This window comes from Paroedura picta, chromosome 1, assembly GCF_049243985.1.
Source record: "Paroedura picta isolate Pp20150507F chromosome 1, Ppicta_v3.0, whole genome shotgun sequence".
NCBI lineage: Eukaryota > Metazoa > Chordata > Lepidosauria > Squamata > Gekkonidae > Paroedura > Paroedura picta.
The window spans coordinates 29,369,973-29,395,560 of NC_135369.1; the positions used below are offsets into that span (position 1 = coordinate 29,369,973).

Genomic DNA, 25,588 nt, shown 5'->3' on the forward strand with positions numbered 1-25,588 from the left:
GTAGTTACCCGACTTCCCCCCAAGTTCGGCCTGGTGGGGAGAATAATATTCAGAAAAGGGTGGCACCAATACAATAGATCTAACAATGATCTCGATGTTAGAGATCTCAATATTGGAGGGGATCCCATGATGGATTAGTGGGAGAGCTGCCCTGGCCTCAACCATATGCCTGGCGGAAGAGCTGCGTCTTGCAGGCCCTGCGGAAAGTTGGTAGATCCCGCAGGATCTTCTGGGAGCTCATTCCACCAGGTTGGGGCCAGGACTGAAAAGGCCCTGGCCCGGGTCAAGGCCAGGCAAACATCCTGTGGGCCCGGGACAACCAGTAAATTCATACCCGCAGAGTGGAGTGCCCTGCGGGGGGCATAAGCAACCAAGCGGTCCCGCAGGTAGACACTCTCTCAATGACACTGTCCCTCCTGGGCTAGAGGCTTACTACTTAAAAATGAAAGTTAGAAATTTAGGCAGCCTATGGAGAGTTCATTATAACACTACTAGGGTCAAAGTCTGTTGTATTCAGGAATACAATGGGCACTAGATTGGGAGGGGGGGGTGGAAGAACTCTGTGGCTGGCCTCCCCAGGACCTGGAAAGGCTACAAGCGGCTGTTAAGGAACTCACCGGCAGGCGCAGCTCTCACACGGCAGGGATATACAGCCTCCAAGCCTCAGAGGGAAGTGGAAGGAGGAGGGGTGGTCAGGGGTGGGGGATGGCAGGTGATTGGCTGGCCGCTGGACAGACAGCCAAGCCGGTTGGAGGAGGAGGCAATCAGGGCGGGATAGCCGCCCTGAGTGGGTGTTAAGCGCTGAGTGGCACTTAAGCCATGAGACATGCTCCTCCTCCAAGCCCTTACCAGAAATATATTATGTGGAACAGATAACAATATGTCAATTGCCTTTTTTTAAAGTCCTACCATGGGCGGGATGAAGCTGCCACTGTAAGAGACTGTCCTGAATTCACAACCAGGCATTTCTTGGTTGACCCCAAGTTACGTGAGTTGGAGGGGGGAAATTGTCCATTTTCTCCACATCCTTAATGACCTTATCTAGGCTTGGAAAATACTCTGCTTAAGACCTTGAAGAGCAACTCCAGTTAGAATAGAGAGAGACAGCACTGGGCTGGAAGGAACAGTGATCTGTCGCAGGATCAACCCATAAGTCAGATCTGGGACCCGGACTCACTTTCCTCATTGCCATAAAAGAGCTACAGGGACCATCGTTTTTAAAACTTGTGGTTGCCCAATTCAGCTCAGGTCTTTAGTGCGTGGGGAGGACTGAGGCTTTTGTCTTCTCCTCTGTCATATTTCCCTAATCAGAACAGGTAAGTGGAGGAGTAATTTCCTAAGTTTTTTGCATAACGTTGGCGCTTGTGTCACTTGACCCTTAGGATAAAGTGGCTTCTGGAGTTCCTGGATGGACCTTGAGCCAGCAAATCCATACTTGGTTCATAAAATTCCCTCTTCAACACCCCTCTTAAATGTTCTTTGCTAATTATGCCATGACTCACCCATCCTCAGGCTGCTTTCCCAAACTCATTTTGCTGTTGAATAATAATGCCGTCAGACTGATAGACTGTCACCCAAATTCTGAATTGAAAAAGTTTCTTTCATTGGCGATAGTTCACAAAGGCCAACCTCTTATTCTACACTGAGACAATTGGAATTCAAAACATAAACAAAATTATGTGCGTGCAAGCTTTTTTCAACAAAGTATCTCCAAAGCCTCCATGTTCAAGGGCACCCAGACTTCCCTGGGCAGAAGGTCAGCTGCAAAATGTGGGTGTTGGCCACCATAACCGTGGGCAGAAGACCAGGTAGGATGGGGCCTGCCTTGGACACATTTATAAATTTGGCAGGAGCTAAGAACATTATTATAGTTATAGTTATAGTTATAGTTATAGTTATAGTTATAGTTATAGTTATAGTTATAGTTATAGTTATAGTTATAGTTATAGTTATAGTTATAGTTATAGTTATAGTTATAGTTATAGTTATAGTTATAGTTATAGTTATTTCCCGCCACTCCCTAACAGGCTTGTGGTGGGTAACAATAGTCTTAAAACCCCATTAAAACTCCCACTAAAAGACTACAAAAGCCCCCAACATGGCGGAAAAAAATATCCCACTCCCACCCCTACTGCCAAGGTGGTAGAGAAAAACAGAGAAGGAACGAACATTGGCGGTATACCACTGAGTTAATTTCTTCATTTCTCACTGTTCTCCCTAGTGGGGACACCTCTCTTTTTCTCTTCTTCCTCTCCCTGCCCACATTTTCCACCCAGCTCTGGGCTCTGAAGAAGAAGAGTTGTTTTTTATACCCTGCTTTTCGCTACCCAAAGGAATCTCCAAGCGGCTTAGAATTGCTTTCCCTTCTTCTCCCCACAACAGACACCTGGTTCTCCAGATTAGGGGTCGTCGATCTTAATCATTAGACTAGACTGGCTCTCTCAGGAGCCCTTCAGCACTTGATTTTTCTCATGCCTCTAGGCATAGCCCGGCCTCAAGTTAAAGTTGCCAGGTTGGGAGGTTGGGAGGCAGAGCTGTCAAAGAACTTTTCAGAGAACTTGCACAACCCTTGTCCACCATCTTTGGGACATCTTTAAGGACTGGAGATGTCCCGGAGGACTGGAAGAGAGCAAACGTTATTCCGATCTTCAAAAAAGGGAGGAAGGATGACCTGGGAAACTACAGACCAGTGAGTCTGACCACTGTAGTGGGTAAGATAGTGGAGCAGATATTAAAGGGAGCGATCTGCAAACATCTGGAGGACAATTTGGTGATCCAAGGAAGTCAGCATGGTTTTGTCTCCCAACAGGTCCTGTCATACCAACCTTTTTTGACCAAGTAACAGGTTTGCTGGATTGTGGAAATTCAGTTGATGTCGTTTACTTGGATTTTAGTAAAGCTTTTGATAAGGTTCCCCATGATGTTCTGATGGATAAATTGAAGGACTGCAATCTGGATTTTCAGATAGTTAGGTGGATAGGGAATTGGTTAGAGAACTGCACTCAAAGAGTTATAGAATCATAGAATCATAGAGTTGGAAGGGGCCATACAGGCCATCTAGTCCAACCCCCTGCTCAATGCAGGATCAGCCCTAAGCATCCTAAAGCATCCAAGAAAAAGTGTGTATCCAACCTTTGCTTGAAGACTGCCAGTTGATGTCAATGGTGTTTCATCAGACTGGAGGGAGGTGAGTAGCGGGGTACCTCAGGGCTCGGCACTCGGCCTTTTTAACATATTTATTAATGATCTAGATGAGGGGGTGGAGGGACTACTCATCAAGTTTGCAGATGACACCAAATTGGGAGGACTGGCAAATACTCCGGAAGACAGAGACATAGTTCAATGAGATCTGAACATAATGGAAAAATGGGCAAATGAGAACAAGGTGCAATTTAATAAGGATAAGTGTAAAGTTCTGCATCTGGGTCAGAAAAATGAAAAGCATACCTAGTGGATGGGGGATACGCTTCTAGGTAACACTGTGTGTGAACGAGACCTTGGGGTACTTGTGGATTGTAAACTAAACATGAGCAGGCAGTGTGATCATAGAGAATCATAGAATCATAGAGTTGGAAGGGGCCATACAGGCCATCTAGTCTAACCCCCTGCTCAACGCAGGATCAGCCCAAAGCATCCTAAAGCATCCAAGAAAAGTGTGTATCCAACCTTTGCTTGAAGACTGACAGTGAGGGGGAGCTCACCACCTCCTTAGGCAGCCTATTCCACTGCTGAACTATTCTGACTGTGAAAATTTTTTTCCTGATATCTAGCCTATATCGTTGTACTTGTAGTTTAAACCCATTACTGCATGTCCTTTCCTCTGCACCCAATGGGAACAGCATCCTGCCCTCCTCTAAGTGACAACCTTTCAAATACTTAAAGAGGGCTATCATGTCCCCTCTCAACCTCCTCATCATGATGCAGCGGTAAAAAGGGCAAATGCCATTTTGGGCTGTATCAACAGGGGCATCACATCAAAATCACAAGATGTCATAGTCCCATTGTATACGACACTGGTCAGACCACATGAAGACATGAAGAGGAGTCTTTGCAGGACTGTTCCTGAGCAGCTGGACATGTGGCTATAAAGTACAAGTTGTCCTGAGAGAGACTTCTGGGCATAGACACAACTTGTACTTCAGATACTGGATGGCTGGCGCTACTTTGACTGATTTCTGGAAGCCTGACCTTGGACTGAACAACATTGCTTGGACTGACCTCGGACTACATGATGCTGGACTTCTGAAACTTCCTCTGACCTAGGTATATTTGGAAAGTAAACACTGCAACCCGACACCAGCAGACTAGTTCACTGCTGAAGAGTAAATAGGATTTTGATGGTCATCTAATCAGTTCCTAAAATGCTAATGGAAAAGGAGTCTGGTGGGAAAATCCAACCCTCTAATAAAAGGTTGATTTATGTTCTTTAGCAGGTTATTCTAATCATTGGCTTCCATTAACTGCAGCCCGTGATGTTTATCGAAATGGGTATGACTCACCCCGCTATCGGGGATGGAGATGAACTGGAAATAAATAAGATGGAACTGGAATTAACTGAGAAATTCAGTAAAAGTGTTGAACTCGAAGAGCTGTTTGACACTGTCAGGGACAGGTTTTGTTTCTTTCCTTTCCCCTTTTTGCCATTCTTAATTTTCCAAAAATATTTTTCAGACTATCAGATAGGCAAACACTTACAGTCATATTTAGGGTAGGTTGAGGCCAGCCAGGTCAGCCACACCCAACTTTAGAGTGGGGAATGGCTTCTGTGGCAAACGTGACCAGAGAAAGAATGTGCTGTTCTCAGTCAGCTTGTTCCCAGAAGCAGAACAACCACCACACTGCCTCTGGGAGTCATGTTTCTAGTTGTGGCTGCCAGGCTCCTTTGTTATTGTTATGTGCGAAGTCGTGTCCGACCCATCGCGACCCCATGGACAATGATCCTCCAGGCCTTCCTGTCCTCTACCATTCCCTGGAGTCCTTTTAAGTTTGCACCTACTGCTTCAGTGACTCCATCCATCCACCTCATTCTCTGTCGTCCCCTTCTTCTTTTGCCCTCGATCACTCCCAGCATTAGGCTCTTCTCCAGGGAGTCCTTCCTTCTCATGAGGTGGCCAAAGTATTTGAGTTTCATCTTCAGGATCTGGCCTTCTAAAGAGCAGTCAGGGCTGATCTCCTCTAGGACTGACCGGTTTGTTCGCCTTGCAGTCCAAGGGACTCGCAAGAGTCTTCTCCAGCACCAGAGTTCAAAAGCCTCAACTCTTTGACGCTCGGCCTTCCTTATGGTCCAACTTTCGCAGCCATACATTGCAACTGGGAATACCATAGCTTTGACTAAACGCACTTTTGTTGGTAGGGTGATGTCTCTGCTTTTTAGGATGCTGTCTAGATTTGCCATAGCTTTCCTCCCTAGGAGCAAGCGTCTTTTAATTTCTTTGCTGCAGTCCCCATCTGCAGTGATCTTGGAGCCGAGGAAAATAAAATCTGTCACTATCCCCATTTCTTCCCCATCTATTTGCCAGGAATGCCAGGCTCCTAGAATCTATACTAAGCCTAGTCAATCACAGAGCCCAGTATTGTGGGCCCAGATCATACCTCCTTGGTGTAGTGGTTAGGAGTGCGGACTTCTAATCTGGCGAGCCGGGGTTGATTCCCCACTCCTCCCCCACATGCAGCCAGCTAGTGACCTAGGACTCACCACAGCACTGATAAAGCTGCTCTGACTGAGCAATAATAATCAGGGCTCTCTCAGCATCGCCTACCTCACAGGGTGTCTGTTGTGGGGAGAGGAAAGGGAAGACAATTGTAAGCTGCTTTGAGACTCCTTCGGGGAGAGAAAAGTGGCATATAGGAACCAACTCTTCTTCTTCTTCTACCTCACTGGATGTCTATTGTAGGGAAGGGAAGGTGATTGTAAGGCACTTTGCAATTCTTTTGGGCGGTGAAAAGTGGGATATAAAAATTAACTCTTCTTCAATCTGCAAGCACAAAAAAGAGTCAGGGCCAGGGTCTGTGCCATCTTCCTCTCCTAGTTGTTGTTGTTTTTTTCCCCAGCAACTGCAAAACTGTGAGTCAACAGAGACAGACTGCTTGCAGTTCAAGCCAGCTGCTACAACTTGAAAGTTCTCTGAAGTATGTTAAACAACAAAGTGTCTGTTTGCCAACAATATTCCAAGTATTTTCCTGGATCTCAAAGGCAGAGGGATTTATGGATGGTGGGAGTGAGCTGGTATATAGTTTAGTTACAGAAGTGTCCTAAAGAAGTTAAATTGACCTCAGCCAGGGTCAGGGCCTTTTTAGCTCTGGTCCCAACTTGGTGGAACGCTCTGCCTAAGGAGATCAAGGCCCTGTGGGATCTTAGACAGTTCCACAGGACCTGTAAGAGACAGCAGTTTCACCAGGCCTAGGGTTGAGGCCCGGAAATATCATCAGTTGTCTGACCTCCCTACCTGAGATGCCCGAGATACCCACCTATTGATCAATAAAGATGCATCTTAGTACTCCTCTCTCTAAAGAGGAGACAGACACTGTTGGGTTGTAATGTTTCATTTTAATTAAATAAATTAGGATCTCATATGTTACTTTATTTTATGATGCTGCATTATTACATTGTCAGCCGCCCTGAGCCCCCATGGGAAGGGTGGCATATAAATAGATAAATGGATGGATGGATTAATTGTAGATTGCATTGTTAAAAATGTTGTAACCCACCTTGCATCTCTGCAAGAAAGGCAAAAAATAAGCAAATTAAAGAAAAAAGAAAAGAAATAAGGAAGGAAGGAAGGAAGGAAGGAAGGAAGGAAGGAAGGAAGGAAGGAAGGAAGGAAGGAAGGAAGGAAGGAAGGAAGGAAGGAAGGAAGGAAGGGTACTCCTCCCTGATTCCTTGCTCACGCATCAGACTAGATGAGCACCTGATGTGCTAAACAAAAGCCAGAATGTCCATCATTTTACCAATTAGACTAGAAACTTGAAAGGTTTTAAATTTTTTCAGTTTGTAGGTAGCATGCTCCCAAACCAGCATACTGGGGGTGGGCTGCAAATAGGTAAATAAATACATACATACATCAACAGAAACAAGAGTCACATGGTGCCCTTAAATTAGGCCAAGTAAAATGACCTCAAATAGCAAGCTTTTGAGTACCCCAGAAATCTTCATCAGGCTTGATATACAGTGCAATAAAATAAGAGAGGGAGAAAGATAAAATATTTCAGGACACCCTGGAGAAACTCTTATAAACTGCCAATTAGGACTAGGATGTCCTGAAATATATTTTCTCTCTTCCCTACCTCATTTTTAGTACTGAACAGTCAATCTAAGTAGATCTTGGGAAGTCATTTTGGAGATTTAGGCTGCCTAAGGAGGTGGTGAACTCCCACTCACTGGCAGTCTTCAAGCAAGGGTTGGATACCCACTTTTCTTGGATGCTTAGGGCTGATCCTGCGTAGAGCAGGGGGTTGGACTAGATGGCCTGTGTGGCCCCTTCCAACTCTATGATTCTATGATTCTATGATATTTGGGGGAAATTTTGAGCGATCTCCATAAAAAGATAAGCCCTATCATTAAGCAAACTTGAATATTATCTTCCCCTATTAACCCCTCTCTGATATCCTTGACAATGCTTTTGAAATTCTGTGAAGATATTGTGAATGGGTTTGTCAGTGCTTGGCTTTTATGTCCCTTTATAATATGCCCAGGGAAATGCCAATCAGCTCTTCTGGGACAGAAGGCAAATTTCTTTCAGGCCAGACTAGCCAAGAATTCTGGTGGGGACGGGCATCATCCGGGCATGGAAGTTTGGAAATTCTATGAGGTTTGGGGGTGGAGCCTGGGGAAGGCAGGGTTTGGGGGAGGGAGGAAGTAGCAGGTGCCATAGACTCCACCCTCCACAGCAGCTGATGTCTCCAGGGAACAGATCTCTGTCATCCAGATAATTATCTGTCTGTCTGGCTATCATTATGGCCTTTGTAGTGCAGACAGGAGATCTGAGAATTGGTGCAGTGAGTTCAGGATTTCATCATGTGTTGAGTCTTGAACCCACTGCTCATTAATGAGCATTATTCTCCATTTTCACATTATCGTTTTTCCCCATTCCTACAAATTGCCTTTCTTCTTAATTGAAAAGGTCCAAACATTTTAACGTTCCTTCTTGAGATGTTCCATCCTTTGGATGACTTGTATCTTTTCCTACTCCACAATGCCATCTTTCATAAAGAGTGACCAGAAGTATACATATTGATTTATGACATCATTTCAAGGATTTAGGTAAAGGTAGATTTTATTTATTTATTTTTAATTTATCGTATGCCATGTGGAGTGTAGCCAGGAGATCCGAGGGTTGTCTGGCAGCCCGGCAAGGGATGTTCAGAGGTGGTTGGCCATTGGCTGCCTCTGTATCATGACCCCTAGTGTTCTTTCGAGGAACTACCACCCAAATCCTTGGCGGTCTCCCATCCAAATACTAGCCAGGGTCGACCCTGCTTAACTTCCAAGATCTGACAGGATCAGGCTTGCTTGGGCTATCCAACTCAGGACCATCTTTAGGAGTTACACTGGGATTCAGGGAGATCTGAAGGGGCTACCTTGAAGTTGACAACTTACCCCACTGACTGGGGCATGTGGCCTGCTCCTTCTTATTCTGGGAATGACCATTGGTTGACTTCTGCACCTTGGCTTAGGGCTCTGTCCTTTGGGTGGAGGCAGAGTGCAGGGTAGTGGTGATATGCAGACTGGTCAGACACATTCCATCACCTCCCCATTTAGGTCTCCCTCTGCAATTCCCCACCAATTTCACTCTCCTCTCACAAACCCCTGGCCCCCATATAGTCCATCTCCTTGGGAAAGTTTTATTGGCCAGAGATTGTTCAAGACAGAGAATTTCAATTCTGTCGCAATGAAAACAACTTGTGCACAAGTGTGCGGGCACACACATACACAGTCACACACTGTCTGGTCTGGCTTATGCATCGACACCTTTTCTTGGTATTGTTCCAAGAAATTACAGAGATAAAATCTCATTGCTGCCGGGGATTTTATCGTCTAAATTCACCCTCGGTGCTAAGGAAGCCATTCTCTATCCATCTGCTAGTCTCTCCAAACCAAATCATGTGCCCATTGGAGTAAATGAGAGTTTAGACACTGATTTATTAGGAACAAGGCTCAGGGTTCTTATTAGGCAGTTAGTTCATAGCAACACTTTGTGGACACCGTTATGGGTAACAGCAAACAATAACAGGCTGCATGACCATTCCTTCCAACGAACTGCCATGCGGACATTCGAGAGCCAAAATTACTGGTGCAAAGTCAAGACTGGCCCCAGATGCTTTCCTACCCTAAGGAGTTGTGTTCTATGGTTCAAGAGACCTGCCCAAAGGGAAATGTTGCAGAGAATGCCGGGTTACAACAAAATGCACACAGGTTCTCAGACTGGCTCCATGAAAGAAAAAAAACGTTACCGGTCATCTCAGAGCCATACAACTGCACAGTATTCTCTGTTTGATGGTAAGAAAGGTAAGAAAAACCAAAGGTAAGAAAAACCACTGTTCTTGGAACAGCTGCTAAACCTGCTACTAATGGCAGAAATGAAATTTTACAATGGGCAACTGATCATTTTCAGATCCCCCCCCCCATTTAGTTGCAAAAGGTTACTTCTCTAGACCAGCTGGTTTAAAAGCCAGAATGCAAGTCCATTGCTGGCCCCAGAGCCCCCACAGCTATGCTAGTTCCACAGACCACATTTGTCACAGGACGCAGGAGCATTGATGACTGAGTAAGCACAGTGAAAACAACCTGCTATTTGCCAGCCATTTTAATCATAGGAACGGGCCATAAACTAGGGACGGGGGGAGAAATCAGGTTTTATATGAGTATCTGATTGAGTGTCTTTAATTTTTTTGAAAGCGTTTACATACTCACGGCACTCGTTAAAAACAAATAAAGAGGGACGTTAAAAAATAACCAGCTGCGTGCAAGTGATAAAAACCTCAACAAGATCATTTACAAAGTGTCTCATTTTTTATTATTTTTTTAGAAAATAGGTAAAGGCAGGCATGCTCTAACTTTAACACCAGCAGTAAAAGTGAAAACAACAAAGAAACTAAAAGAGATAAGAGCGTTACCGCTCTGGTTTCAGTCATGTCATAGTGGGACCTAGAAAAATAACTTTCCAAAAGATGTTGGAAAATAGGAGTGTCAGAAAATGCAACAGATTTTGCACAAAGCCCATATCTGGGAAGAGAGATCAACCCAAAGTCTTAGCACAGCAGAAGCAAAGCTCTGATCCTGGGGCTCAGACTCCCTTCGGAAAGAGGGTGTGGCAGGACAGGCTGGGGATGGAAGGAAGGAAGGAAGGAATCTCCAGGTATTTCCCAACCTGCAGTTAGCAACTCTACCTGGAGTGACATAAATGCAACATGTAGCATCAGCCCTTCCCATGCCCGCCCCAAAAGCTCCCAGGAGTTCCACAGCATGGCACACCACAGGGATCTTCCTTTGTTTTTCTGCAGCTCACCACTGTTTATACGACAAGTTAGTCCAATTCTTCACTTGTTTCTGTATTTATTGACATCCTAAAACACAATTAATTAGATTGCAGCATTAGATTCAATGCATAAGGAAAAGGAGTCGAAGGACACAAATCAGAAGGAGAGTTAAAAGGGAGGTTAATGAGATTTTAAAAAGTTTTTAACCCAGCTGTAATAATGGTTTAGATGTACAGAACTTCTGCAGGCAAACTGAGAAAGAGTTATCTTAAAAGAGGATCACTGTGGCTAAATGGAAGCATGAAAGCAGCAATTCAAATGAAAATGGTACATGTTTCAAAAAGAAAAGTGGAAGACCAGTGCAGGGAATGGCAGGTTTTATGTACTGGATGCCTTCTGTTAAAGAGCTGGTTTTTATACCCTGCTTTTCTCTGCCTGAAGGAGTCTCAACGCAGCTTACAATCGCCTTGACTTCCTCTCTCCACTACAGTTAGCATGTGAGGCAGATGGGGCTGAAAGAGCTCTGAGCCAGAGAACTGTGACTGTCCCAAAGTCACCCATCAGGATTCATGTGGAGGAGGAGTGAGGAGCCCAGTTCTCCAGATGAGAATCCACCGCTCTTAACCACACTGGCATTTGCAGCATCTGTTGGCAAAATCAGGCTTGTAATAATCCTGCATTCAAAATGGTCTGCAAAATACAGATCCCTAAAACTGAAGCAACTCCCCATCAATATTACCCTCTTCGCACGAACGCCTGCCCACCAGCAGAAGGCACACATTTCCATCTCCTTGGGAAAAGTTTCATTGGCCAGAAATTATTCAAGACAGAAAACCTCAATTATGTTGCAATGAAAACAACTTGTGCACATGTGTGTGTGTGCACACATGCATACACACTCTGGTCTGGTTTCTACACTTTTTCTTGGTGTTGTTCCAAGAAATAACGGAGATAAAACCTCATTGCTGCTGGGGATCACAAGATGTCATAGTCCCATTGTATACGGCACTGGTTAGACCACACCTGGACTACTGTGTGCAGTTCTGGAGGCCTCACTTCAAGAAGGACGTAGATAAAATTGAAAGGGTACAGAGGAGAGCGACGAGGATGATCTGGGGCCAAGGGACCAAGCCCTATGAAGATAGGTTGAGGAAATTGGGAATGTTCAGCCTGGAGAAAAGGAGGTTGAGAGGGGACATGATAGCCCTCTTTAAGTATTTGAAAGGTTGTCACTTGGAGGAGGGCAGGATTCTGTTGGCTGCAGAGGAGAGGATGCGCAGTAATGGGTTTAAACTTCAAGTACAATAATATAGGCTAGATATCAGGGGGGGAAATTTCACAGTCAGAGTAGTTCAGCAGTGGAATAGGCTGTCTAAGGAGGTGGTGAACTCCCCCTCAATGGCAGTCTTCAAGCAAAGATTGGATACACACTTTTCTTGGATGCTTTACGATGCTTTGGGCTGATCCTGCATTGAGCAGGGGGTTGGACTAGATGGCCTGTATGGCCCCTTCCAACTGTATGATTCTGTGATTCTGTGATTTCATTGGAGTGTGGAAGCACCAAGCAGGCAAGGTGGTCTTCCCACACCTAGAAGGGAACTCCCAAACACTGGGATTCTGAAGGGTGTTGCAAGCCATTCTGGGTCTCTGTTGGGAGGGAAAGTGGGATATAAACAAGCAAGCAAGCAGAACAAGACTCTGCCATAGAGAAGGCTCTTTTCCTCATTGCCACTGGGAGGGGGATGCACAGACAGGGCCTTTAATGGTGACTTCAGTCTCCAAAGTAGGCCAGTATGGAAGGAGATGGCCCTTGAGTTATTGGGGCCCCAAACTAGTTAGTGGTTTAGATGTTATGACTGGAACTTTGAACGGGCTTGGAAACAGATGGGCAAGCAGCCAGCAATCCCTCCCTCCCTCCCTCCCTCCCTCCCTCCCTCCCTTCCTTCCTTCCTTCCTTCCTTCCTTCCTTCCTGTAGTCTCCTTCTCTCTCCTCAGCTAGGTGTGGTGCCTTCCATTTTATGGATTTCCCTGGTCCCACCTCCATCTGGCCTGTACCCAATCCCCTTCTCCCTGTTCCACTTGACAGGCTATAAAAGGAACATGAAGCCTTCTCTGCTTCTTCCCCCACTCCTGGCAACTCAGGGCTGCTTCTTAGCTTCTCTCATCCTCATCTTCACTATACTGGTCTTCTGACCACACCCCTCCCTGTTCCTGCATGGCTCCTGGCTGCACCTTTGCTGTAGTAGAGACATCTGCCTGGATCCCAGCCACCTCCCTTTCCCTGCCTTCCTTGCAGGGATGTCAGACCTCCTCCCCACTCCACTATACTCAGCTTAGGCAGCTGGGGTGGGGTTGACTCAGAGCCAGGTGTCATCTCTGGACAGCTGGCGTTATTATCTCTCTGTCACCCATCAATGGCTGAGGCTAAGAGGCTTGCTTTTCTCTGGCCAAAAACCATTAAAAGTACAAAATAAGTGGACCCCAAGCAACTTTTCAAAACCAAATAAACCCCCAAAGTAAACTTTTATCATCCATTTTTTTTAACTAAAGCATCCCTTGAATGTGTTAAATCTAGAATAGAACAGTTTATTTAAAAAAAATCTAGGTTATCATTTCATAATGAGGTTTTCACCCAAACAAACAATTCTCACTCACAAACTCACTTTTAAGGATGGTCTGTTCCAGCCTTTCTCGACTATTTTAGAAACCCCTTAAACATTCTTCAGGTTTCGAGAAACCCCAGAAGTAGTTCAATCATGCAGAATATAATTGGGAAGCAGAGCTGTGGACATGCCCACCATGGGCTCCTCCCCTTCCCACCCCCTCCAAGCCCATCATTGGCTGTTTTTTTTTTGGGGGGGGGGAAGTCAACATGACCATATATGGTTATATCACCTGATAAAAGTTTAACAAATTTAACAAATATATTAAAGATTAACTAACTCCATCCATTCGGGAAACCCTGGTTTAGAAAGCCTGGCCTATTCAGTGACTCTAAGCTCAATGAATGGAAAACAACAGATGTTTGCGTGCTCTGAAGCCCAGCTGGCTCAAGATATTTTACCTAGGACACAACCAAAATCAGTTTTAACCCCAACCTCACAGTTATGACTGCCAACTTCCAGGTGGGACCTGGAGATTTGGTGGAATTAAGACTGACCTCCAGATGACAGAGATCTTTAGAAGGAAAGAAGAGACATTTGCTCCATTCACAGGGGGAAGGAAGGAAGATGGATTGGTTAGGGAATTAAGGTGGGGAACAGTTGCCCCACACCCTGGAGAGTGGAGTAGGAATTCCTCCTAGATCAGGGGCTCATGGGAATTGTAGTTCATGGACATCTGGAGGACCACAGGTTGACTACCCCTGTCCTAGATGATTTTCCTGATTAACCTGGTGCTCTTGGAGTGTTGAAGCATCAAGGAGCCTACACTATGGATCCTGCCTATATAAGGTTGGGGGTTGGACTAGATGACCCATGAGGTCCATTCCAACTCTATTATTCTATGATTCTGAAGTTAGCTGGGATTTTTAAAATCATCTGTTATGTACATAATTACATTCTCAGCATCCAGGCACTTTCCCAATACCAACCTCAGGATTCATCTGGACACACACACACACACACACACGAGATGCATGTATGAAGTTGTAAAGGAACAGCCCTTCACACATACTCAAGGTCACTGATCTTTATTTTTAATTCTTACATTTTATGGACAGAGTGCTATTATTAGAAGCTGATCTGGGGATAATCTCCATGAGCTCTGTTCCCAAATCTCTCTCTCCTGATCTCTTTCACCATTCGCTTTCCACTTTTATTCTTTCCTTTCACTTGTCACCTCCTTTTCTTAGGATTGTATTTAGAAGAAGAAGAAGAGTTGGTTTTAATACTAAACTTTTCACTATCCAAAGGTGTCTCAAAGCAGCTTACAGTCTCCTTTCCTTCCCCTCCCCACAACAGACACCCTGTAAGGTAGGTAGGCCTGAGAGAGTTCTGAGAGAACAGTGAGAATAATTCTTAGAGAACTGTGACTAGCCCAAAGTCACCCAGCTGGCTGCATGGGGAGGAGTGGGGAATCAAACCTGCCTCTTCAGATTAAAAGCTGCTGCTCTTAACCATTACACTATGCTGGCTCCCTTTATTTAGTCGTTATTTCTTGTATAATTCTCTTAAAGAATCACAACTGATGATGGTAAGAGAGAATACCCTTTGGTTTGTAATACTAAAACAGATAATACTCCCCCCCCCCCATACAAGAGTCTTATACAAGAGTCTTATACAAGAGTCCAAAAATTGGTTCTGAAAATTTTACAAGTTTAACTGGAACCTGGGGGCAAAAATATCTGTTGCCACTCAACCCAATTAATCAACCACACCAAAGATTTCCTTCCCCGGTTTAAAGGTAGATTCATTTATAATTAAGCCAACAAGCTTTCATTTGTTGAATTGTCAAGTTAATCAGCGATTGTTTTCAATGAATAAGGGCAAGCGGTGCTGAGAATTACAGGCATGTCTTGTTTATTCTTTGAAAGCATTTTGCCTGCCACCTGCAGCCGCCCTCAAACACCTCTAGCTAATATGCTCCGATGTCAGGGATCACTCAGAATTCTGACGATGCGGAAAAGCCGGCCGATACAGAGCGCTGATAGACAGAGTTGGTTGTGTGAAAGAGTCAAAAGGCTGGCAATCGGAGGGAGAAATCAGACTGCATGCCGAATCCTCAAGCTCTCTCCTCGGCCAGCTTCACTACTCCACATACCCTCTTCCAGCTTACACACCTGCATCTACCTGCCCTCTTCAGGGGTGGTCTCTGGAGTTGGCTAATTTTGCACGGCACACGAGTCAGGATAGGTCTGCCAGGAGAACATCGAAAGCGACTCAGTCACTGTCCTTAGTCCTGAACACAAGCCTCCTGCGATCTGTCCATGGCTCCACGCTCAGCGCTGTGTGGAGCGTGTCTCTGGGCAGTTGCCCTCCGCAAGGTAGCAGCAGTTCTTCCCTGGCCCTCGGCCACAAGCCACACATTTTCTGTCTGGGTGCCCTTGTGAAAAGCAGCAGGGGTTATGAATCAAAGAAGCCCTCAACAAACAAAGAAAGGCTTGCAGTAGACTTCCTGAAGTCTCTGACATTTGCAAGCCCACTCAAACACCTTTGGATAATGTGCCGTGATGTCATGGAGCACTCAGGCCTTCTAGCTACTGGGGAAAGGTGACAGCCCTGGAACGCTGATGGATGGTTCTCTGAAAGAGCGCGAAGGAAGGCTGCTGGAGGAAAAACCCAGAGTTCCTTGGGACAAGGTGGGCGGCCACACAGGAAAGGCAGCCGAAAGGGGTCAGGAGGGTTCTAGAAGTGTGTGCAGGCAGACTGGCCGAGTTTCATGCCTTGAAATATTTAGTCTCCAGCCTCCAGTAAATGAAAGAATCAAGAAAATAAAGGAACCACCAGAACGGGCAGCAATGGCTTTATTAAGGGATTGTCTGTGTTATATGGGAAGAGTAAATCACTCTTTTGTAGCAGGAGCCGGTCAACTGAGAATACGATTGGTCCAAACAAGGCAAAGGGCTCCTGGGTGAGTCTCAGGGCAATTGATTTCTCTTTCCCAGTAGCAATTCAATTGGGAAATCCTTGAAGAGGGGGAGAAAACCCTCCATTCCCCTGGTCTTCTTCAATATCTGGACATGCATTCAGACTCTTAATTATTATTCATTAAAATGACTGTTAATGATAAATAACGAATAATTAAGTGCATGATTTATAAACACCAATGTTCAGAGCAATTAGTAATCTTACAACATCCCTGGAAGGTAGGCTAATGCGGTTATCCTCATTTGCAAGTGGGTGGCCTAAGTCTTGGCATGTGGTTAAAGGTCACCAGCTGAGCTTGTTGCAGAGGAGAGATTCGAACCGGCGCATTCACGTCAGCTCTACTGAGGTTTTCCCTATGTGCTGGAAACCTTTCCTCCCCCCACCCCCAGGTCTTTCATCAGGGATTCCTGCTTTCCATTGTATCCTCGGGCCAGAGATCTGAGCTTGTTATCTTGAGAGCCAGCTGTACGGCAAAAGCCCGGCATGAGGACTGCTCCTTGGATGGAGGCATGGCATGGTGCCTGGGGTTCTACTCGTTCAATGTGCAAGCTACCCTTTCTGGAAAGGTTTTGCTGGAGGATCCCCATGGGGTGCCCGGCTGTTAGTCAGTGTGTAAGTTAGGTGGCTTCTTAAGGGGGTTGGCCTCACCGATGCACGTGTTAATGAGCCGGGGAGGTGTGTGTGTGTGAGTGTGTGTCTGTGCCTGCCGTGTACATATATAGGGGCCACGCTGGCAGACACACACTGCAAGGCTCAAACATCAGAGGAAACCTCAGGACTCAGAGCACACAGGCAGGTAGGCGACCACTTGATCTCTTTGCCAGCAAGCTGCTTGATTCTCTTTGTCTTGGGGAAAGTCTGCCTCTGCTTGGATAACTGAGTTTTAATGCAGTGGCTGTTTAACCAACCCAGAGCTTTTCAAACTGGGGGGAAATTTGGCAGGATGGAATTGGGTAGGAGGGAGACGATGTGCTTTATTTAGTGACCTTTCTCCCCCACCCTCTTCGAAACGGATAAGCCACTTAAAGACGCCTTGGTTTGTGTTGAAAGGAAAACCCCTGGTTTTATAAGGATCTGTCTGGGATGGTTTTACACACTGAGGATTTGTAGTTGACAAAGCAGATACTTTTTAAATCTCTATAAACAGACGTATGTGTGTGTTTATTAGTTGGTGATGATTTCTGGGTGTATTGGTTGGGTGGAGATGGAAATTTGAATTATGTGTGTCTGTGTGTATATATACATCTGTACTGATTTTGTCACATTTGTATTTAGCTTCAAAACATGTCTTCATTTGCTTTTCTGTTGATATATGCCACAAAACTACCCTAGCTTTGGAACCAATTTCTGACCAGAAAACCCGTTCCTTTTTGTCGAATAAAATGTCATCGCTTCGGCATGTTGTTTCCTTCCCACCCACCCCCCAACCCACTGTTTCATTCTCATCTAAGAGAATAATCCCCTGTAAAATATTAGTGTCAGTTTGTTAGAACAAATTAGAGGTTCAAAGTTCCTGTAGCCTGTCTGGCTCATTTATTGCCTACAAGGGCTACTTCAAAACGCATCCCATTTATAAGCAGCGTCGGAAGGAACCTTTCGGAACTTTATTCTGTGCAGTTCAAGACTGATTTTCCAATGTGACTGAAGCAATACTTTTAAAACCATCTATAAAGAAATAATTATTTGTAGCTGTGTTTGGAGAGCTAAGAGCAAACTGCAGTGGTGAACGCTAACAGGCTCATACGGGGGGGAGACGAAACTTCTTGCCCCTACATTTCTCTGCTTCTCCAGAATTGCATTTCAGTGGCTGAAGGTTTCAGGTCTTTGTTTGGTGCTTTTCACCGCACCGTGTAATTTAGCCAATTATGGTCAATTTTCCGATCGGCTGCACATCATGTATACGCGCTTCCGTGGGCATCTGATCAACTGGATAAACCTATAACAAATGCAGATCCAGAGTAGCGTTGTTTTTTTTTCCCTGGCTCTTTCACAAAAATGCAGAGAGGGAGGATTGTCTGCTTGCCAATGTTGCGACAGGAGGATTAGAACGAAACCTTTGAAAACTGCTTTTGAACACGGCAAGCATTCGAGGTACCCTAATTATGAAATAATGTTTCGTGTACGTGTATGCAAACAGCCTTTTTTCCCCCAGAATTAGAATAATTATCAGAAAGCCAATGAAAGGGATTTGAGCATCTCCTCTTTGGCATCTAATGCTCCATAATTAAATTTTATCAAAACCGACGGCAACTAGTTCAAAGTAGAGCCACTGACAGGGCACAGGCAAGTTTGTAACCTGGACCAGAGCTATATTGATGCGCAAAAAACTAATTGTAGCTTTTTGGCTAATGGAGAAAAAGAGCGACATTATACGCACCATGGGTTTAACCGTAGCCTCTGGAGAAAGCTGTTTGACAATGCTTGCCTATATAAAAAATGTCTGTTTGATTGCCTTAGATGCTCACTACTCACCAATGAAATGGTGTTCAAATGAAATCAGAGTGGCAGGAAGCGAAATCTTTGCAGGCTTTGAACTGGGGATGATTTCACATGTAACCAAGAATAGAAGGTGTGGTTTTAAATCGCTAGAATAGTTTAATAAAGCTGTCGTCCAGCCCAGTCCCATCAAAATAATCAGGATTTGCTTCTGAGTGTATGGGTTTCGAATCCAGCTATACAAACCTTCCGTCTTGTAAAGCAGAACGATCACAATGCAGCCAAGATTAAGTTCTTTGCAGTCCTATCAGCCTCTACAGGGAAATGTTAAGTATATTCCGAAGTGCCGCACTAAAATCAGTTTGTCATCTGGATTTCATCCCGGGTGAACCTAGATGAGCCTAAACCAAATATTACATTAATGACACCATATACAGAATATTTCAGCAGTGGAATAGGCTAATGGGCTCGTACTGGGGGAGACAAAATGTCTTTCCCCTACACTCCTCTGCTTCTCCAGAACTGCATTTCAGTGGCTGAACATTTGAGGTCCTCAAGCAGCACTAGACAGATACTTATAATGGATGCTTTAGGCTGATCCTGCACTGGGCAGAGGGGTTGGACTAGATGGCCTGGATGGCCCCTTCCAACTCTATGATTCTATATGTATGTGTGCTTGAGTACCAGCGGCCTCTATTGTCCCATTAAGGGAGGGGGAGAATTGTTATGCATGGCTGCACCTGATCAAAAACCCCAGGAAGCAGAAGGTGGACATGATGAGGCACAGGATGATGCAAATGACTGGTTTATCGAAATGGTCACATGCCCGCTATGGAAAGTTACCAAGTGGTAAATCCAGGTGGATTTGTTGAAACAAAGGCTTTCGTGGACTCATGCGCACGTCATCGGATGCATGGGGTGTATTCTCAGTTGTCAGACATATATCTGCGTTGTGATAGAGAACAAAAATGTAAACAGTGGAGCAGTGGGGTCAAATGAAGGAGGACCAAGCTGTGATATTTCTATAACTTGTGGTCAAGGTAAGAGCTTATGTCAAAGTTCTCTGGCTGATCCTGGGGCCAGACTCTGTCTCTGTCTCTGTCTCTGTCTCTGTCTCTGTCTCTGTCTCTGTCTCTGTCTCTCTCTCTCTCTCTCTCTCTCTCTCAAACCTACCACAGAAGGGGGAGTGTTTGTGAAGAAAAACAGAGGTGGAGAGAAGGATGTTGCAAGGAGAAAAGTGGGCTAGAAATGTCTCAGATAAACCAGGATGCTCACTATCTGTACAGCAAGCAGTAGTCTTATTGGGCTATGTGATCAAACCCCTAGTCCACCCTGAGTCGGCCAAGACAGGGTCGAATAGAAGTGGAATACATGAAGAAATCTTTACCTCCTCACGGCCTTGTCACCCTTTAGCCCTCTCATCCAATCGATCTTTATTATCCCCTTCTTCCTCCAGGGAGCACATTCAGCATACATTATTCTCCCTTCTCCCATTTGATTCCCACCACAATCCTGTGAGGTAATTTCAGTCAGGTGTGCCTGGCTGACCCAGCGAGCTGCCATGCGAGCAGAGTGGGGATTCAAGCCTAGCTTTCTCAGATGACCCTTGAATGCCACACTGGTTCGTCCTGCCCAAGGCCTTGGACCCTCCAGTTCTACCTCCTCTTCCACCATAATCCCCCTTACTACTCCTCAGAAACTAGTCAGGGTTTGCCTCCCTCTCTTCCTTCAAATTCCTCCTCAAGAGGAATTTGTTGTCTCCTTCCACCACTGAATATAAGCCTTAATATGTCTATCAAGATAGAATTCGCCTATTCTCCCTCTGCCATTCCTCAATTTAATCTTTGCCCCCACCCTCTGTGGCCTCTCCTGTGCCAAATTCCATATTGCAAGCTCCATGGGACAGGGACCCATAGTTACTTGACAGAGGGCCATGGGGTTTGGTGTAGCAAAGTCAGAGGTAGAGATGCTGCTTGGCATGCAAAAGGTCCCAGTTTCTGTCCCCAGCACTTCTAGTTAGAAGAGTCAGGTTGCAGACGTTGTGAAAGACCTCTGCTTAGAGACTCTGGAAGGGCCTCTCTTCTGCCAATCAAATACCAGCCTGATAAATCAATGGTCTGACTCATGATAATGCAGCTTCATATACTGGTCAGCCAGGAGACCATAACGACAAGCATTTTGTATGCTGACCAAGTGCTGTGCTTTCCCCTGGTTGGGCTCTGGTTACCATTAAAAGCAGCCCAACAGGCAGACACTCAACCAAACTTGCCTTATCCTACATGGAGACGGAGTGATGGGGAGGGCTGCCCTATATAAGTTTTTTACTGTAATTGTGTTCTTCACCTTCTTTGTCCAGGGACATAAGTAAGGCCAAAATTTGGGACTGGCCTGTCATACTGAATACTGCTTCCTGCCTGAACAAGCATTTGAACCCAAGACAGGACCACCAAAACCAACAGACCAGCTGCCGTATCTCACTTCAATATCTTACAGTGATATTAAAGAAGCCAACACTGTTTTAAAGTCCTTAGATCGTGTCTATCTGTTCTTTGAAAGAGGAAATATCAGAAATGCTCCCATTTTAGAGGCAAGAAGCTGAAGATTCCACTCAAGACCACTGAACGAAAACCCTTTTTAAATGTTGAGAGGCCTGGGGCCTGAATGGAAGAGATGGTCCTTCAGATACACAGCATATATCAGGTCTAGTAGCCACTGATAGATCCATCCTCCATGATTCTGCCTAATCCCCTTTTAAGGCTACCTATGCGTGTAGTCATTCACAGGTCCCTGTGGTGACTACTACTTCAAAATGAAAGAACTAACACAAAATTCTGTTAAAATAACTCAAAACTAGCCATTACCACTCCTTCATTCCACTTAATTCAAGAATGGGAGGGCCTTCTTCTTTGGTTCAGGCAGCCAATATAAACCACCAGTTCTTCTTCTTCTTATGTTGCCTCCTAAGGGAGAGTTTCACAGTTCACAGGTGGCCACCAAAACAGCCTTCCAGCAAATGAGCAGATCCCAGCACCGTAGTCAGCAGCTGAGTAATGCAGCATGGGACATACTTAATGGTGCTGAGGTCCCCTGGAATTTCAGCTCATCTCCAAACTCCAGAGATCAGTTCCCCTGGGGGAAGCAGAGACTTGGAGGGTGGACTCTGTGGCATTGTACTTCATTGAGGTTCCTGTCCTCCCCAGGCTCCATCTCCAAACCTCCAGGAGTTTCCCCCTCCCCATCTGCCACCAGCAGCCAGGGGGGATCTAGCAGCCCTGGGGCTACTCAAAGTGCTGGAATCCCTGCTCATCCTTGGCTTCCAGTTTCACTTTTCTGCAAGCAGAAGACCATACTTTTCCTGTCAACACTGATATGATTGCTCTGCCTGCCCTTTAAACGTGCTTGGCTTTTCTATTCTCTGCTGTCCTTCTGACTCAGAGCTGGAGTAGCTAAAAGACTCCTCAAAGGGTTGCTTGTCTCTGCCTTTTCAAAGCGTTCAGTTATCAGCTGAGTGGAAATTGAATTGGTTTGTTGGAAACCAATTGGATCCCCTTGGGGGATTCATCAAAGTCCCAAACTGGGTATTTTCTGGAAGCAGCATGACAATTTTCTTCAAGGTGGCTTTTGCATGATCAGAAACCAAGATGAAATGGTGGTTTAATAATTACAATTGAATTTTAATATTGACTTCAGAGTCAATGTAAACAGGGTTGAGCGGCAAATGTGCTGAGAAGAGCTATGTTTTTGTACCCTGCCTTTTACTACCCAAAGGAGTCTCAGTGGCTTACAATCACCTACCCTTTTTCTTCCTGTAACAGACAACCTGTAGGGTAGGTGGATCTGAAAGAGCTCTGAGAGAACTGTGACTGGCCCAAGGTCACTCAGCTGGCTGCGTGTGGAGGACTGAGGGACAAAACCTGGTTCTCCAGATTAGAGGCTGCCGCTCTCAACCACTATGCCTAGCTGGCTCAGCATGCGTTGCAGAAGGAAATCATGTTGAATTCAGTGGGGTTTACTTCCAAGTAAGTGTTCATAGGATTGCAGCCTTACTGTGCAATCTTGGGAACACTTTCTTGCAAATAAGCCTTATTAGCAGACCAGCTTAGAATAACCCTAAGTAGCAACTGTGATTCAGAATCCTGCCCAGGTCTGTTCCTTAGCATTTACTCCCAGGAAAATATCTGTGGGATTGAACTGCCAGTTATTTTGCTTTGCTTTTCTTAGCTGAGCACTCCAAATGACCTCAGATAAGCAATGTGATCTATACAATGTTATCAGCTCTTTTTTGTCTGAAGCAGAAGGGGCATGTGCTATAGGAAAGGACATCTGGGACCCTGGATTGTTTCTATAATTGTCATCACTGAGAGTACGGAATGGCCAGAAATAACCTATGGTGATAGGGTTGCCAACTGCCTGGAGGGGAAAACATCTATTGCCCATTTCGTAAAGTCTTAATAATATGTTATTTACCTCCATTCCTTGAAAGCTTCAGCTGGCCATTTCCACACAATACGCCTCAATTCAATTCAATTAATTCATTCATTCATCTGCTGCCCTTCCCTGAAAGCTCTGGGTAGCTTACGTTTTAACAATTGTATTCTGTTTTCTCCAGGGCTGTTGGCAATCCCAGATGAGAGACGTATGTATTGGCAGTGGAGGAAGGGGGGAAAGATATTTCTGTTGCCCTCCGTAAATTTCTGCCCCGCACAACATCCCCAGTGAATTTTTATGGAATTCCATTTGTATAAATGTCTGTCCCCCTAAGAATGCAGTCCTATGCACATTTACCTCTGAGTAAACCCCAGTCATGAGTATTACCCCAGTCCCCGGTAATGACTGGGGAAGGCACTGGCAAACCACCCTGTATTGAGTCTGCCATGAAAACGCTAGAGGGCGTCACCCCAGGGGTCAGACATGACTCGGTGCTTGCACAGGGGATACCTTTACCTTTTTAATACCCCAGTCAACGCAATGGCACTTACTTCTGAGTGAATACACAAAGGAAAATAGGAAAATATAGGAAAATATACTTGGAAATAAGTTCTCCTTTGTCCAGTGGGACATATTCTCAAGCAAAACTGGGTAGGACTGCAGCCTTCCAGCTTCAACCTATGTGTGTTTACTCAGAAACAAGCCCTGCAGAGTGAATGGGGCTTCTTCCCAGATAAGAAGGCACAGCACAGTCTTTTTCTCCTTCTGTAGTAAGCATTGGCAACATACCAGCCTCTAAGCTGAGAAGTAATCTTCCGATTTCAGCCTTATCCCTTGACGTTGCATTGGCAGAGGGAGCAGGATGAGCTATCAAGGGATTCCTAGTTAGCCACCTTGGTCCCAGCTGAAACGAAGATGATGAATTTCCCCGCCCCCCATAATCATTTTTCATAAGGAGGGAGGGAGAGAGGAGGTGGGGAACTTTCCCTTATTCTTGATGTTTTCCTGCTTTGCATCAGCTCAGCTGACGAAATGGCTTTAAAATACATCTGTGGGTGGCAAGCAACAGGGTCTTTCATGGGGTTTTACAAAATGTTTTGAGAAAACCCTGTCTATTTCATGGCGCATTATCCAAAATACATCTATTTCAGCCTCTGTTATGAAATATTTATTCAGCTGGAAAAAAAAACAGCTGGCGCAGCACTGGGCAGATTTCATGTGCATCAGTAAGAACAGGGGCATTTGCTGGCAGGGGCTCATGGGAATTGTAGTCCATGGACATCTGGAGGGCCACAGTTTGACTAACCCTGAGTAAGAACATGAGGCCTGTTGAAAGGAGCAGGGGCCTGTGTGCAAATGCTGCCATGAGCTAGTATAACCCCCACTGGTTTCACTGAAGCTCACACAGGAGAACTTCCACATGCCATGTGGTTTTCTACCAGCCTTGTGGTTTTTACGGGTTGTTTATTGTAGCTTGGAAAGTATTTTATTGAATGTTGTAAGCCACCGTGAGCTAGCTGGCTAGGAGCAGCGGTCTAGAAATTAAATAAATAAACATCACATTTATCATACACCCCCTAAACTCCGCACTCTCCAGGCTCTACTCCAAAATCTCCAGGGATTTCCCAATCCGGGGTTAGCAACAAAATTAACAATGCAAGTGAGGGCGGTTCATAGATGAAATACGCTGCCTTGAAGGATGGTGGAGTCTCCTTCATTGGGAGTTTTTAGGGGGAGACTGGATGAGCACCAGTCAGGAGTGTGTGATTTTTAAACCCCTGAGAAGATTGGGAGGGCTGGACTGGATGGCCCTCAGTGGCCTGCTCTGGCTCTGTGCAATTCTGATTCTGATATAGCATTCTGAGAACAAGGAAAATGCCAATACTAATTCCAAGGCTCTGAGAACTTTCAAGCTCCCAGAATTCCAACCATGAAGTGGCTTCATGCACATCCTTGACTAGCCCCCAGGGAGGGAAGACCAGCACCGCTGATGAACCTGCCAGAGAGAGGGCACCACAGGCCGGGTTTCATGGACAGGGAGATGGCAGGTGGACTCATGGAGGGAGAAGCCGGTCTTTACATGTGAGTGTCCCAGGCCATAAAAGGCTTTAAAAATTATGACCTGAGCCAAAGAAGATATTTCTAAGTTAGCCTATTGCATATGGGATCCAGAACCAAGCAAAAGATGGACAGTGGGATCCTGTGCCAGCTGCTGATTCACAACCCTATACATTATGGCATTATTTATTTATTTATCTCATGGCGTGTTTAGTGTAACCAGGATATCTGGGGATTGTCTGGTAGCCGAGGAAGGGAGGTTTAGAGGTGGTTGGCCATTGGCTGCCTCCCTGTCACGACCCCTAGTGCTCCTTGGAGGAACTCCATCCAAATCCAGGGACAGCCCTGCTAAGCTTCCAAGATCTGGCAGGATCGGGCTTACCTGGTCTATCCAGGTCAGGGCTACATTTTATTACAGCAAATTCTCTATATATCTGTAGATGGGAAAGATCCAGTATGGCGTTGCAAGACCCAGTCTGCCATGAAGGTCAACAGGTTGCCTGTTGGAACTTCCACTCAGGTGTGAGAGAGAAAACGAATGATGTGCATGCCTAGCAAAGCTTTTTACTTGGTGTGGATCACCGCTGTTGGACCTGGTCATA

General features: G+C 45.4%; 1 protein-coding gene across 3 annotated transcripts in view; it reads left to right on the forward strand.

The window, feature by feature from the left end:
* The first annotated feature begins 16,688 nt into the window (after positions 1-16,688).
* Positions 16,689-25,588, forward strand: part of PNOC (prepronociceptin) — a 37,984-nt gene continuing 29,084 nt past the window's right edge. Inside the window, exon 1 of one of the 3 annotated variants that reach the window (XM_077331509.1) lies at positions 16,689-16,860. The gene's annotated coding sequence lies outside the window, so the exon portion shown is untranslated. Of the gene's footprint in view, positions 16,861-18,042; positions 18,156-24,858; positions 25,011-25,588 lie in introns of those variants that run through there. The other 2 variants (XM_077331525.1, XM_077331518.1) reach the window with 2 other exon arrangements.